Raw genomic sequence first — 13,905 nt, 5'->3', positions numbered from 1 at the left:
ATAAAAACCCCATCTGGTTCACTAATACCCTTCAGGAAAAAATCTGTCGTCCTTTCCTGGTCTGGCCTACATGTGACTCCAGACCCACAGCAATGTGGTTGACTCTTAAATGCCCTCTGAACAAGGGCAATTAGGGATGGGGCAATAAATGCTGGTCTAGGCAGCAACATCCTCATCCCATGAACGAATAAAAAAAAACTGAGTGTCCCAGTTCAGCCTTACAGAAACCTCCCACAACTCACTATGACCCCCTGTTAGGTATAGCAGTTTTAAGGAGGTCATTCCTGAAAACATTCTTGATAAGTCTTAAATAGTAGATTTTAGATGGTAGATGGTTAGACAATTGCACAGCAAAGTTTTTATCAGCTTTTTAAAATTCTGTGCTACATTTGTGGAGGGATGTGTACAATAGGAAAAGTAAATATATGCTAAATATATATCCTTTTATAAGTATATATAATTTACTTTTTAAGTGGTTAACTTGAAAGATTTGAGTAATTTCTTCCCACATCAGACACTAATTTGCTTATTAAAACTGTGATGGTAGCTGATACATACCAACATACGTATTATGAGCAGGAGTAGGCCATTCACATGTAGATGACTGTATGAAATTCAGGCTTGAGGAGCCGAATGATTGTTGGTATAGTTGAAAACTCCTGGAGTATAAAAATGGCACCCGGCTTGTAGACACTGTACTGGAATCTCGACTAAAACAGTACCATCATAAATTATTAAGTTGCTTAAAGATTGGCTTTTTTCTTCATTTTCACTTCTCCTGCTTTAGCTGTGTTGGCATCACAGGCTAATAGCTATATTCCGCCAACATTTACATGGATAATGCTAGCTAAACCAGCGATGACCTGCTGAAATGGTGGTCCTGATAATGAAAAATTATAAATGGAACTAATCCAAAGCTGGCTCTTGAAGATTTCAAGTGATAGGGCTGTAATTATATCCTTTGGCAGCTTGTTCCATTGTGGGATTACCCTTGGGAAGAAAAATTGCAAAGTTAGAGTACAACAGGCATACTATTATTCATGCAAAGTAATCTCACACACAGCCCTTATTATCACTGGAAGTCTCAGCACTGGGCAATTTCATGTGTAAACTGCAGATCTCAAGGAGGCAGTGAGTGCCTCAGGTCCAAAGGGCAAAGTTCAGCAGAATTTGGGAGGAAAAAAATAACTATCTAAAATAATTCTACAATTGGTTAACCCTCCTAGGGATAATTAAACAATTTTCAATAGCTCAAAAATTAATGAATCCATTTTGTGTGCATGTCTCATGATGATATAATTATACAAATGATCTCTGATAAAGTTTAGGGGGTGTGGGTATAGCTCAGTCTTAAAATTTGTGAGCAATTCCCCACACGTTCAGTTGCTAGAATGTGATGTGCTGTTAGGTACTAAGGCTTTACTCTTAATCTACCAGTGCAATTTCCTGAATATTACAGCTTCTTTGAAACAAACAAAGCCAGGAAAAATATATTGCTAATTGCAATACAAGAACAGTTTTTCTTGGTGTTAGTCAACTGTGCATTTGGTATGTACAGGAATCTGTGGCTCTCCTTATTTCCCCAGTTTACTTGGTTAAGTGGAATGATGTTTTTCAATGTCATTGAACTTTGAATACAATAGGTTCAAGGGCCAAATGGTCAGCTTACTTTTATATATAAAAAAGTTCATCTCATTTCATGTTATGGGTTTTAGCCACTACAGTATTACATTTTGATATTGGTATTTTTAGATTTCATAGACCAAAAATTATATCTGAAGCATTGCTTCCTCTGAGCATTGAGTTAAATCTGAAATTTGTTGCAGTAGATAGATTTAAATCCATACAAATGTTCCACTGAAGCACAAAATGATTGCTTGTGCAAATGCGGTTTATAAGTAGTTATGAAGGATTGAAAATGGAGCCTGTAATTGAGCAATGTTCCTAAAGGCTAAGCATGTCATTTCCTGATAGATGAGCACATCGAAATTTTGCAAGGAAATGATTTGTGCAGAGATTCCAGGCGCACCCTGGCAGTCAGCATTCCTTGCAACGACTAAGAGCCCATTCACTACACTGTTCATGGTACAAGCTGATTACTTTCTTGTTAGTTCCCAGTCGTTTGAGAGTGTTATCTTTCTCATCAAGAGAAAAAAAGTTTATGGGCAGAAATTTCTGCCTACCGGGCGGGCGGGCCCGACCCAATCTCCGGGGCCGATTCGGCGGGCCCCGCCGCCATTTTAAGCGGGTGGGTCAATTAAGGCCCGCCCAGCGTGATGCCTGGAGGGAAGTGCTATGCGCTTCCTGTGGGGGGGGTGGGGGGGGGGATTCCCCAAATGCGAGAGTGTGCTCTTTCACGCATGCACACGAAAGAGCGCACATCTCCCTGATGTCAAGGGCAGACACCCTCACCTCGAGAGTTCAGCTCTTTTGTCCATGTTTGAACCAAGGCTGTAATGAGGTCAGGAGCTGAGTGGCCCTAATGGAACCCAAACTGGGCCTCAGTGAGCAGGTTATTGCTAAGCAAGTGCCGCCTGATAGCACTGTTGATGACCCCTTCCATTACTTTACTGATGATGGAGAGTAGACTGACGGGGCGGTAATTGGCCAGGATGGATTTGTCTTGCTTTTTGTGTACAGGACATACCTGGGCAATTTTTCATATAGCTGGGTAGATGCCAGTGTTGTAGCTGTACTGGAACAGCTTGGCAGGGGCGCTGCAAGTTCTGGAGCACAAGTCTTCAGTACTATTGCCGGAATATTGTCAGGGCCCATAGCCTTTGTAGTATCCAGTGCCTTCAGCTGTTTCTTGATATCACGTGGAGTGAATCGAATTGGCTAAAGGTTGGTATCTGTAATGCTGGGGACTTCCAAAGGATACCAAGATGTATCATCCACTCGGCACTTCTGCCTGAAGATTGTTGCGAATGCTTCAGCCTTACCTTTTGCACTGCTGAGCTGGGCTCCTCCATCATTGAAGATGGGATATTTGTGGAGCCTTCTCCTCCAGTGAGTTGTTTAATTGTCCACCACCATTCACGACTGGATGTGGCAGGACTGCAGAGCTTAGATCTGATCTGTTGGTTGTGGGATCGCTTACCTCTGTCTGTCATTTGCTGCTTGTGCTGTTTGGCACGCAAGTGGTCCTGTTTTACAGCTTCACCAGGTTGACACCTTATTTTTAGGTATGCCTGGTGCTGTTCCTGGCACGCCCTCCTGCACTCTTCATTGAACCCAGGCTGATCCCCTGGCTTGATGGTAATGGTTGAGAGGGGGATATGCTGGGCCATGAGGTTACAGATTGTATTCGAGTACAATTCTGCTGCTGCTGATGGCCCACAGCGCCTCATGGATGCCCAGTCTTGAGTTGCTAGATCTGTTGGAAATCTATCCCATCTAGCACCGAAGTAGTGCCACACATCATGATGGAGGGTATCCTCAATGTGAAGGCGGGACTTCGTCTCCACAACGACTGTGTGGTGGTCACTCCTACCAATACTGTCATGGATAAGTGCATCTGTAGCAGGCAGGTTGGTGAGGATGAGGTCAAGTATGTTTTTCCCTCTTGTTGATTCCTTCACCACGTGCTGCAGACCCAGTCCAGCAGTTATGTCATTTTGGACTCTGCCAGCTCAGTCAGTAGTGGTGCTACGAAGCCCCTCTTGGTGATGCAGCATTGAAGTCCCCCACCCATAGTACATTCTGCGCCCTTGCTGCTCTCAGTGCTTCCTCCAAGTGGTTTTCAACATGGAGGAGCACTGATTCATCAGCTGAGGGAGGGCGCTAGTGGTAATCAGCAGGAGGTTTCCTTGCCCATGTTTGACCTGATGCAATGAGACTTCATGAGGTCCAGCATCAATGTTGAGGACTCCCAATGCAACTCCCTCCTGACTGTATACCATTGTGCTGCCCCCTCTGCTGGGTCGGTCATGCTGGTGGGACAGGACATACCCAGGGATGGTGATGGTGGAGTCTGGGACATTATCTGTAAGGTATGATTCCATGAGTTTGACTGTGTCAGGCTGTTGCTTGATTAGTCTGTGAGACAGCTCTCCCAATTTTGGCACTAGCCCCCAGATGTTTGTTAGGAGGACTTTGCAGGGTCAACACGGCTGCGATTGCCGTTGTTGTTTCCGGTGCCTAGGTCAATGCTGGGTGATCCATCCAGTTTCACTCCTTTTTTGTGCCTTTGTTACAACTGAGTGGCTTGCTAGGCCATTTCAGAGGGCATTTAAGAGTCAACCACATTGCTGTGGATCTCGACCAGACCAGGTAAGGACGACAGATAATAGTAAACAGGCATTAGTAAACCAGATGGGCTGAATTTTGCCATCGGCGAGCAGGGGGCGGGGCCTGTTCGCCGACGTGCAAAATGACATGGGATGACATCGGGGGGGGAGCCCCCGACGTCACCCCACCCCACTTAAATATTCAGGAAGGCGGGCAATAGCAAAAACATGAAACCTCATCCATTGGCGGGATGAGGTTTCATGTAGGGTTTAAAAAAGTTGAATAAAGTTTTAGTGAAATTTATTAACATGTCCCATCTCATGTGACATTCCTGCCGGGGCGTCACGCCTTAATTGGCCCGCCCACTTAAAATGGTGGCGAGGCCCGCTTCTCTGCCGGGGATCGGCTCCCTGCCCACCGGAGATTGGGTCGGGCCCACTCAGCCGGTAGGCAGAAAATTCTGTCCAATGGGTTTTTACAACAATGATATTATGGTCATCATTCGACTTTTAATTCCAAACTTTTTTATTCAATTCAAACTGACCATCTGCCTTAATGGGATTCAAACCCAGGTCCCCAGAGCATTACCCTGGGTCTCTGGATTACTAACCCAGCGACAATACCACTATGCCATCGCCTTCCTACGCCATTACCTCCCCATTAAAAAATCTATCTACCTCAGCCTTAAAAATATTCAATGACCCTGCCTTCACTGTACTCAGGGGAAGACAATTCCACAGGTTCACCACCCTCTGAGAGAAAAATTTCTTCTCTCCTCCGTCTTTAATGGGAGACCTCTTATTTTTAAACTGTGTCCTCTAGTTCTAGTCTCTCCCACAAGGGGAAACATTCCATCAGCATTCACCTGTCAAGTCCCCTCAGTTTATATTTTCCCACATTGTACTCCATTTACCAAATTTTTTGCCCACTCTCTTAACCCATCTCTGTCCCTTTACAGACTCCTTATCTCCTCTTCACAACTTAATTCCCTAACTATGTTGTGTCATCAGCAAATTTAGCAACCATGCATTAGGTCCCTTCATCCAAGTCATTGATATAAATTGTAAATAGTTGAGGCTGCAGCACTGATCCCTGTGACAGTCTACGAGTCACATCTTGCCAACATGAAAAAAAAACATTTATCCCTGCTCTCTTCTTCCTGTTAGCTAACCAATCCTCTGTTCATGTTAGTATGTTACCACCTACACCATGAGCTCCTACTTTGTGTCATAACTTTTGATGTGGCATCTTGTCAAATGCCTTCTGAAAACCTAAGTACAGCACATCCACAGCTTCCCCTTTATCCATGATGCTTGTTACTTCCTCAAAGAGCTCCAATAAATTAATCAAACATGATTTCCCTTTCACAAAAATATATTGACTCTGCTTGATTGCATTGAGTGCTGCAAAAGGTTTGTTTCCCCTCTTATCCTCAAAAGCTTCTTCATAGTTCACAGACTTCACTAATTTATCCAAGCTTGATGGTTTTCTAGTTTTTGACACAAACTAATTTCTTTCTGTGACTGCAGTGTATTACCCTTCCTCATCCTCTTTAACTTCTCAAGAGTCTTGACATGGCCATGTATGCCATCCTCGTACGCCATGTACTGCCTTCAGTTGATTCCTTAAAACCTACCAAGGCTCAGGTTTTCGCTCCTGAGTAGGGTGCGCAGAGATGGGAAAATCCCCAGCTCCTTGGCGGGGGGGGGGGGGGGGGGGGGGGGGGGGGGGGGGGGGGGGGGGGGTGGCTAGTGGTGGGGATAGGCTAGAATAGGAGTCAGTGTGAGAGTCCCATGAAGAAGCAAGGAAGCTGCCAGGCTGGGCGGAAGGCCTATCTCAGGGCTCCAGCACTATGTCCAAAATAAAAAAATATATAGATTAAAATATCAAACCTCCCTCCAATCCTCACCCCAACACACTCCCTATGCCCCATCAATGACTGCTCATGCCCCCCACCCACCCCCATGGCCCCTCATAACCCCAAGTCACTCTTTGTCTCTCTACAGACCCCCCCATGGTCCCTCTTAACCCCTATTCCACCCAATGCCCATCTACGCTACTCCCATGGCCACTCATAACCGTTCTGCCACCCCATGCTCCTCTATCAACCCCATGGCTCCTCATACCCCTTGCCTCCCTATGCCCTCATTCATTCCCATGGCCCTTTATAGCTCCTTTGCCAACTTAGTGACAACTCATGCCAACCCATGTCCTCCACCCACTACCCTTTATGCTTACTCCTCCATGCTAACCTACCTAGTATCCACCATGGGCAAACCTCAGGAACCATGCTGACATAAAATAAAGTTATGTGTCGATTGATGATATCACTATTAAAAAAAATCTCATTACTTAAAAACAACATTCAATACATTGAAACTCCTTCAAATAATGCCTTATGTAAACAAACATTTCTATTCTATAACCACTTGTAGCTATCAATCAAACTGCTCACTTATCAGGCAATCCATTGTGATAATGTTAGATTGTAAAATCAGTCATTGCAGCACAAATTCTATCATGAAAGTCCCCAGGCTTATGTCAACAGAACAAAATATCAAGCACTGATTTTTCTTTTCGAACTCCACACTATTAAAAAAAATTTAAAGCCTAGCAGTCTTAAATCCTTTGACAGCTCCAATGAGCTTTATAGTTCTTTGGCAGTTTTGACAGTTCTTTGGTTGTTTTGACAGCTCTAATGAGTTTAGCACTTTCTCCACACAATTATGCCTAATTTAAACAATCCTTACCTCTCCCAAAGATGTCCTAGGATCATATCCAAAGGGGCATCTTATCTCTCCAAAGGAAACCCTGGCTATCCAGGGTACCAAGCTATGAAACTACCAAGTTCAGACTGGCTCTTCCCTGGTTTAACCTGCGCACGTCATGTTTTACACTCCTGGCCTACCAAAATCCCACTTCAGTGGAGGAAGCTGATGATTTTTTAAAATTCATTTATGGGATCTGGGTGTCGCTGGCTAGGCCAGGATTTATTGCCCATCCCAAATTACACTTGAGATGGTAGCAGTGAGCTACCTTCTTGAAAAGTTGCAGCCCATGTGATGTAGGTACACCCACAGTGCAGTTAAGGAGGAAGTTCCAGTATTTTGACCCAGCGACAGTGAAGGAATGGCGATATGTTTCCTAGCCAGGATGGTGAGCAGCTTGGAGGGGAACTTCCAGATAGTGGTGTTCCCATGTGTCTGCTGCCCTTGCCCTTATAGATGGCAGCGGACATTGGTTTGGAAGGCTCTAAGGAGCCTTGATGAGTTCCTGCAGTGCCTCTTGTTTATGGTACACAGTGCTGCCACTGAGCGTTGGTGGTGGAAGGAGTAAATGTTTGTGGAAGAGGTGCCAATCAGTGGGCTGCTTTGTCCTGGATGATGTCAAGCTTCTTGAGTGGAGCTGTCCTCATCCAGGCAAGTTGAGAGTATTCCATGACACTCCTGACTTGTGCCTTGCAAATGGTGGACAGACTTTGGGGAGTCAGGAGGTGAGTTCCTTGTCACACGATTCCTAGCCTCTGACCTGCTCTTGTAGCCACAGTATTTGTGGCTAGTCCAGTTCACTTTCTGGTCTATGGTAAGCTCCAGGATGTTGATAGTATGGGATTCAGTGATGGGAATGGCATTGAATGTCAAGGGGCAATGGTTAGATTCTCTCTTGTTGGAGATGGTCATTACCTGACACTTGTGTGGAACAAATGTTACTTGTCACTTGTCAGCCCAAGCCTGGATATTGTCTTGGTCATGCTGCATTTTGACATGGACTGCCTCAGTGTCTGAGGAGTCACGAATGGTGCTGAACATTGTGCAATCATCCCCACTTCTGACCTTATGATTGAAAGTGGGTCATTGACGAAGCAGCTGAAGATGGTTGGGCCTAGGACACTACCCTGAAGAACTCCTGCAGTGATGTCCTGGAGCTGAGATGATTGACCTCCAACAACCACAGCCATCTTCCTTTGTGCTAGGTATGACTCCAACCAATGGAGAGTTTTCTCCCTGATTCCCATTGACTCCAGTTTTGCTAGGGCTTCTTGATGCCACACTCGGTCAAATGCTGCCTTGATGTCAAGGGCAGTCACTCTCACCTCACTTCATTTAAATGGCCAGCTGCCTCTGTAAACCACACATGAGCGAACCCTGGCCCAACTCCATTCCCTTCCCTGTGAAGATAGGAAATGCTGTGTTCAGGGGCTGGGCTTATGATTTTCGGTCATTTCTGCTATTTTCATCACAACAGGGAGCCCCTTCATTTTGGTGCAAATCTGGGCCCAAATGTTTGACTATCTTTCCTAATCTTCACCTTCACATCTATTTTTTTGCACCTCTCATTGGGAATGTTTTCCACGTTAAAATTATTACTGTATATAAAAGCTTCTCTTGGTTTCTAATGAATTCCTCTGGCTTCTGCTGTTCTTGACTTGGATATTGGGAAAATTTATAATCCACATGGGCTGCAATGGTTCAGAACAAAGGCTCACCACCACCTCCTCAAGAGCAGTAAATGCTGATCTTGCCAATAATGCCCCCATCCTGTGAATAAATAAAAAGTTGTTAATATATTTTTCATTTTTCATTCCCCAAAACCAAACTTACTCCTAAGAATAACGTTTCTGAGGAAAATTATTTTTAACTATCTAAAATTGGCTCCCAATTTCTGTCCCACTTGGAAATTATCAAATATTTTTAACAAGGAAGCTTCAACCATTGGGAAATCATTGGCATGAGTTATGAACCTTGCTTTTGATTACAATGAATGGACAGAAAATCATGGGGTCTTTATAAAATCTGTCTTGCTGACACATGTTTTTGATCTATTTCCTTGACGTGTCTTTTCTTTCTTTACAAAATTGGCAGTCCCTGATAATGACTGCTGAATACTTTCAGTGTTCTTGGCCATCTTATGAGGTCAAACGGAGAGTCCACAACAGTCATCACAACAATGTAATCCATTGCAGTGGAGCAGGCTTTAGTACAGTTCAACTGATAGATGAAATAATTTAGGGCTTTGATCTTGTTTTGGTCAAGACAAACAACTTAGAGGTTTTTGGCTTCGTTGATTGGTACAATGTAGCTTTATTATATCTTTAGACTATTGATAATTTTCCAGTGTTAACCCATTACACTCATTTGAGTAATCTTATGCCAGTGATACACCTGGATCTTTTGACATAGTAATGTGTAATGATAGTAGACGATACATGAGATGCTGTTAATGTAATGTGGAATATGCCTTTGCAGTGGTTGTGATTGGCTACATATTTATTTTTGTTTTATCCTCTTCACTCTCCCAGCAAGCTTTGCCTGGAGACAGCAAACTTTCAGAGAGGACCACAGACTGGTGTTAGTTCCTTCACATGTGAAAATAAGGCCCGTTTCAAGCTTGGGCACTGCAGGCTGATTTTATTTTTGAGCCTTTACAATATGGCAGCCAGTACACTTGCAGCTTGCAGTGTGAGTGTACTTCCTGCTTGCCATATTGGAGCTTATGCGGCCATTTAACACCCCAAAACAGGCTACCCAACTGAATTTCTTGGCCTACAGGTTTAACAGCTGTCAGTGTAACTTGAAGCAGCAGGTCCTTTTATGTGACCGTGGAGCACAATTAACACAAGGCCAAGGTGATTGAAAAAGAAGTTAAAACCACCTTTTTAAGAAAAGGAAATTTGCAACACAGTTTTTATTCATAGCAAAGTGAGTCATACTTACATATTCTATCCTCAAGGCTCCCTGATTGGTATTGACCTACTTGAAACATTGGACGGAATCAGCCAGTCTAATTGGTAGCAGGTGTCATAGCGGGCGGGGGTGGGGGAGGGGGAGGGGGTGGTGGCGGGGGGAGAGTTCAGTGTGAGGGGCAGAAATCAGTTTCATGCTAGCATGAAATCACAGCGGGATCAACCGATGACGTCTGCCATGGTGGATCACGAATCCCGCTGGAGGCTGGAGGATTTGCATGGGATACAAAAAAGGCCCAACTGGAATCGTCTTCCTACGCCCCATTTACCATTAAGCTGGTGGGAAACCATGCCAGCCCACAATGTGCCTGGACAAGTGTGATGTACAGAAGTTGGGACTTACCTTTATGGCCTTGCTCAGATCGTGGACATCTGAGGAGAAGATGATGCTGGAGCCCTACAGCTACTGGACCCTGGAAGAACACATGCATCGCATGCTGGGTGGATCCTCAGGCATAGGATTCCATTGTGAAGCAGTTCACGGAAGCTGGGAGGCCTCTGTTGATGCTTCGGAACATCATGGTCTTGGCCATGGGCTGCTATGGATGATTGGCGAAGTGGGGGGGAAAGGAAGGTCTAGGTGTGGGAGGGAGATGAAGGTGTATTGGGGTGGAGGTGAGGTTGGGAGTGGGGGGATGAAGGTGTATGGGGTGGTGAAGTTGGGAAGGAGGGAGGACGAAGGTGTTGGTGGGGGTGGTGAGGTTGGGGCTGTTGTGGGGAGCAAAAATGTCAGGGAAGAGGGGATAAAGGTGTGTGGAGGAGGCGGGAGTATGGGGGTGGAGGAGGGAGCAACGGGGGGAGAATGCTGCAGTGGGGAAGAAGGTGTAAGCAGGGAGAAAGGTTTAAGGGACAGAATTCACAGAGGGGTAAGTGTCCACAGGGGAGGAGGGAGTTTGGAGAGGGGAAGCTGCCTGATGGGAGGAGGGAATTCGGAGGGGGGATGGTGTCTGTTGGGAGGAGGGAGTAAGGGTGGAGGAGGGGGTAAGGGGGGGATGGGTGATGTCCAGTTGTACAAGGGTGGGGACTGTGGAGTCAATGACTGCCTCCTGGGGAGTGAACTGAGGGTGGGGCATGGTAGAAGGGAATGATGAGTATGAAAGGGGGCAGAGTGAACTGGAAGGGTGGGAGGGTGAGGGTGTACTGGTATCAGCAGAAGGGACAGCCAGGGTGGTTGGTGGGGACTTGGAGGCAGATACGGACCCTGGGAGTGGGAAGGAGGAGGTCGGGAGGTCAATGTGGATTGGGATGGGATTCTCAGTAAGGTAGGGAACATGCATGTTCACCCGGACATCCTTGAAAGAGAAGGGCTTGCATTGGTAAGTGACAGTCAGAAGGTGGAAGTTGATGCCAAAGGAGTCGACAGTGATGGAGGAAAGGACATGGGTGACTAGGGGAAGGGGAAGGGAAGCAAACCAAGAACTTCACCAGTACCATCTTGCAAAATCGAAAGTGAGAGGAGACTCATGGTGGGTGGGAACAGATGCTGCATGGGAGTGTGATCAGTGGGTGGGTGGAGATGCAGGTCAGCTCAGATGGACAACTGAAAGAGAACCCCAGCAGGCAGCATTGAAATTGCTCAGGACATTGAGATGGGTGTGATGGATGAAGGTTCTGCCTGTGTGGGAGAGTGCTTGCACGAGGCTCCGAAAGACCCTGTCACACATGACACTTCTCCCTCCAGAACCACTCGTGGTCTGGCTGCTAGCAGCTGAACTGCTAGTTGTGGGGGAATGCAGGGGGAGGACTTGTGAAGCATGTGAATTAAGATGAAAGACTACATTACACATTGTTCAGTGAAAGTGAATATATTTTCAGTGTGTGGCAGCAAAGTGACAAAATGTGTTCATCTGTGCAGCCACTTGTGATCAGAATTACTTGACTTTTCTCGCCAACCACTTCTTCCAGGTGCTGTCCTGACATCCACAGCAGGGGTGGAGATGGCCTATGGAATAGTTGGCCCTGTTGCCTCTGATGGCTTTGGCATGCGTCCTCTGGAGAGCCGAGGCTCTGAAGGCCTGGCTTGCTTTGGCTGTCCTCCTGTGGGCCAGCTGCTCCCTCTGCGGTGACAGAGGACGAGGTTCAGGGGGCCACAGGCAAAGAGGACAAAGTGGACAGCCTCTGAGATTCCTGAGTGGATGAACCAATTGCCACTCCTTCTCCCTTTGCGTGCCCGAGAACCCTGGCCTGACTCCTTGAGGGGAAGGAGCACTTGGAGGGACATTGATGTGCCGTGTTTTCCCCTCGTGTTGCCACTGCAGGAACTCACCCATAGCTACCACGATAGAGTGCAGGTCTGTGTGCATCTCTGCATTCTGCTGGACCAGGATCTCCACGGCATCCACCCTCCTTCCCATGGAGGCCTTCATGTGCGCACTGTCAGAACCACTTCATCAGAGAGCAGGTGGATGCACTCTTGCAACTCGCGTGCCACTCTGTTGAGGGTCTCCTACAGCTCTGCGTGATGCTCCCCCCATCTTTTGCTGACTTCGCACGATGAGTTGGACGGCCAAATCCAGAGGCCCATCAACTGACTTGGACCTCACAGATGCCTCTTCCCCAGCAGTCTTCTGAGTGCCGGGGAGCTCAGCTGAACCTTCCCCCCGCTGCAGCGGACACGTGTCCATGTGGTGACCACCACAATGACCACCAGGATTGTCAACCTGAGCCTGCTCTAGACCTAGGTTCCACTGAGGTGTGTGTCTCTGCGCTGGCGGAGGGTGTAGGTAAGTGCTGTGAAGGGTCTTCCAGGCTGTTTATTTCCAGCTCTTCAATGGAAGAGGTGTCCTCTTGTTGGAGGTGTGGATGTGGATGGAGCTGAGGGACTGGCTGGCTGAGGGTGTCAGTCGCTTGGCAGAGCTCCTTGTGAACCGAAGTAGAGATAATTAGTGTGTGGCAGCAGAGTCAAAAGCAGGAGAAAGAGCATTCACGGTTGAGTTGGGAGAGTAAGGATGTGGTGTCGGACCCTTACATGGGTGTTCAACTCCAGCCTCACCATCGCCGCAGGCACGGTCCATGTTCTCACCAGTCAGCGCAATGGCACACTCCTCAAAGCAAGTGAGAGACCTAATGTGAGCTACTCCACCCCCGACCTGGAACCTCTCCCTGCTGTTGTGAGCTAGCTTCTCCTGCATGAAAACAGAGGGAGATAGAGTGAGCAGGACTCACGACACTGTGTGGAATGTTTGTGTGGTGAGCAGAGCCATGGACAGGATGAACAATGCGAGCTTGAGAGGATATGACCCTGATGGAGATGTGATCGTGTGTGTGAAGAGTTGGTGGTGTTGTCCCTTCAGGTGTGAGATCCCTGTGGATGTGTGATGGGTTTGTGAGTGTGTGAGTCAAGATGGTTGACTTACCCTGGTGGAACGGATGAAAGTATTCATCCTCTTCTTGCATTGGGTGGCTGACCTCCTCCATGCTCCAGTTGCGCTGACCACTGCTGCCACTGTTTCCCAGGCTGGATTGGTGATTCTGGTGGACATCCTGTGGCCAGAGCTGGGGTAGAGGACACCGCGGTGGCCTTCCGCTGCATCCGGCAGGCGCCGTAGAGAAGAGTCACTAAATTTGGGGGGCTGCTGTTTTCCTGGTTTAGGGGGTCATTTGTCTCCTGGAGCAGTCCTGGTCTGTAATCATGAAGTAGACTGCGCCCTGGTGCGCTTTAAATATGGCGCCCGGAGCGAGGAAGCGCTGCGGTCAAGGCGTGGCTGGCAAATCTGAGCCCGCCCACCAGCGATCCGGCGTGTTTCCTGTGAATACACTATTAATGAGGTGGGATTCCCCAGGAAGGGGACGATATGGTGCAAAAAAACGTCTTTATTCGTGCCCGCTACCACACACAGTGCAAACCTGGGATGGTTCCGCTCATTGACTGACTAAATGGAAATTCTTTCGTTTCTTGATGTGCTTTTATCCATTCAGAAGTTGGCAGCTTG

General features: G+C 47.0%; 1 protein-coding gene across 2 annotated transcripts in view; it reads left to right on the top strand.

Annotated features, from left to right (window-relative positions):
* The window catches only part of crybg1a (crystallin beta-gamma domain containing 1a), a 319,813-nt gene that overhangs the window by 218,694 nt on the left and 87,214 nt on the right, over nucleotides 1–13,905 (top strand). The gene's annotated exons all lie outside the window — the stretch shown is intronic.

This window comes from Carcharodon carcharias, chromosome 5, assembly GCF_017639515.1.
Source record: "Carcharodon carcharias isolate sCarCar2 chromosome 5, sCarCar2.pri, whole genome shotgun sequence".
NCBI classification, from domain to species: Eukaryota; Metazoa; Chordata; class Chondrichthyes; order Lamniformes; family Lamnidae; genus Carcharodon; species Carcharodon carcharias.
Note: the sequence above shows the minus strand (reverse complement) of the source record. Positions and strands in the feature narration are given on the sequence as shown.